Source organism: Octopus sinensis, linkage group LG19, assembly GCF_006345805.1.
Source record: "Octopus sinensis linkage group LG19, ASM634580v1, whole genome shotgun sequence".
NCBI classification, from domain to species: Eukaryota; Metazoa; Mollusca; class Cephalopoda; order Octopoda; family Octopodidae; genus Octopus; species Octopus sinensis.
The window spans coordinates 34414507-34417180 of NC_043015.1; the positions used below are offsets into that span (position 1 = coordinate 34414507).

Here is a 2674-nt window from a genome sequence, read left to right on the forward strand (position 1 = left end):
TTTAAAAATAAGTTAACATCATTTTTTATTCCATTTTAATGCATAATTTTTCGTGTGTCGATGGCGGCGGAGTTGGCGTCCACGCTCACAGCTGCACCTGTTTGCTTCTCCCCCTTCCCTCCCTCGTGAAGCTGTGGGGAAGGGAGTGTAAAGAAGTCAACGTCGTAATGCGTTGTCAAGGAAACCAGCGTTCTTTTAGAACAACGACTTCATGGCTTGAAGACACCAAAACAGAAATGGCTAAGAAAGCCCGAATTTATAAGGGAAGTAACTCTCTAAAAATGCTTATATAGTTATTTCCCTTACAAACCCGAGCAACGCCGGGCGATACTGCTAGTATATATATATATATATATATATATATATATCCACTATTTATATATATAGGTATACATGCATGTGTGTGTGTTTGTATACAGACACACACATGATTTGTCTGAAGAATCAGCTGATTACCATGGAAACTGCAGAATAACACGCAGGCCAAAAATAAACTACTGCACTCAATGTTTCTATTGAGTACTTCTTTTCTGGCTCGTTCTTTAACAAAGGCATATTTAAAAACGTACATCCCAACTTGCAAAGATATATACATCCACAGATGGTTAGACACACAGACAGACAGACAGATAGATAGATAGATAGAGGCGTGGTAGTCTTGAATTCAGGAAATTTAATATATATATTTATTCGTCAAAGAATCCATATGTATATATATATATCTATATATGTGTGTGTATACATGTTTATAAACGTGTATGTGTGTATGTATGTATGTATGTATGTACGTATGTATGCATGTATGTGTGTGTATGTATGTATGTATGTATGTATGTATGTATGTATGTATGTGTGTATGTTTGCGTGTATGCGTGTATGTATACATGTGTGTATGCGTGTATGTATGAACACCACATGGTTTCTATCTGTTTTGCCCTACTCTATTATTTCCTCCACTAACAACTGCTATGCTTAATGGATTTATACGGAATCCTTTGCCGTTGCCGCCTCTATTGTTGTTGTCATCTCAGTGGAAACCAGCAACCAGCATCCAGCCATCCCCCTCAGCTGCTTCATCTTCTTGTAGTTGTCGTCAGCCTTCCCATGTAGTACTACTGATAAACGAAAATATAGAAAAAATTAGCGGATGTGACACCTTCATGGACTGCTGGTATGGACGACAGCATGTATCTGTTTGCTTGTGGATGCTGCTACCGCCGGTGGAGGTAGTGGTGGTGGTGGCATTGGTGGTTGTAGTGATGGACAGTGGCAGTGGTAGTGGACAGCGGTGGTGGACGTGGTCATCCTTCCACTGTCTCACTTCAAAGCATCACAACATGCTTCTCTGATATCATTACTCTTTGATATGGAATAAAACTTTCTCTACCTATTTGCTGACACTGGAAAGCAGGGAATATTATCTGAACCTCGCCTACCGATCGATTTGTCTGTCTATCGCTCTGTCTATCATCACTAAACTATGTTTCTCTATCTGTCTGCCTTCTGTTCTATTACTCTCTTTCTATCACTACACACATCTCTCTCTTTATCTGTCCCTCTCTCCTAAACTTCTTTTCTCTCTCTCTCTCTCCGCCCTTCCCCCCTCCCTCCCTCCTCTCGTTCCTCTCTTTCTGTCCATCCTTCTTGACAGACAGACAGACATGTAGATGGAAGAGAGGAGGAAGCTCCGTAAGAAATATCCCTTGTTATGTTGTTGAAATTGTTGTGGAAGCAGCACGGAGTTGAAGATATTCGCCAAACTTCTACCAACCTCATGAGTAGGATAATACAGGTAAGTTGACATATTTACCTGTCCTAACATACAATTTGCTATTAGACACATGTCTGCCAACACGTGTGTCTACCGTGTGTATAAACACAGAAAGGCAAATTATCTGTTATACATTTTTATGTTCAGACGTAGATATTCAGAGCAAAGTATGCTTGCGTATATTTTGCGTATATTTGCACGTGTTTGTATGTATATGTAGGTTTTTACCAGACATAAATAGTTGAATAGACGCAAATGGATGTAATATTACGAAATACACATCTCTGTATATACATAGGATATCTACGTGTGTGTGTGTATGGTGCGCACACACGTTGTTGTATACAAAGAAGCTGTCTGTCAATATATACACACCCTCGTATACATGCACCAACACACTGGTAAACAAACAAGACACTTGTTTACTCTCTTGTTTTATATACATCGTTTATATATTCCCAGCCACATTCTTATGCGTGCATTGTCTTGTCATAAAAGCTAGTATCATTTAGCTAACACATTTACTCTTACGTGGGGTCATATCTATTTCTTTACTACCCACAAGGGGCTAAACACAGACGGGGGAACTACGACGGGCGAATATCAGTGTTTCTACGCACGCATAGCGAAGTCTAATTCCAACCAGACACGATGAACACCCTCACCACTTTCACCTCTGTCGTCACCATTATCATCATCATCATCATCGTCATCATTAACAACGTCGTTAGTATAACAACAGTCTGCTCTCACCTCCGCGGTCTGTGGGTAACAGGTGCACTCTTCCAGTAACAACAGAAATATCACCAAAATAACTTAGATATCAACAGGTAGAATTATCTGACAGTACAACCACCACCGCTATATAGAGTAGCAGCACTACAATATTTTGATAAAGGAGGA

At 39.9% G+C, this 2674-nt stretch overlaps 1 protein-coding gene across 3 annotated transcripts in view; it reads left to right on the forward strand.

Moving 5' to 3' along the window:
• The first annotated feature begins 997 nt into the window (after window positions 1-997).
• Window positions 998-2674, forward strand: part of LOC115222224 (blood vessel epicardial substance-like) — a 218911-nt gene continuing 217234 nt past the window's right edge. For all 3 annotated transcript variants that reach the window (XM_036511132.1, XM_036511131.1, XM_029792386.2), the window contains exon 1: window positions 998-1792. The gene's annotated coding sequence lies outside the window, so the exon portion shown is untranslated. The remainder of the gene's footprint in view (window positions 1793-2674) is intronic.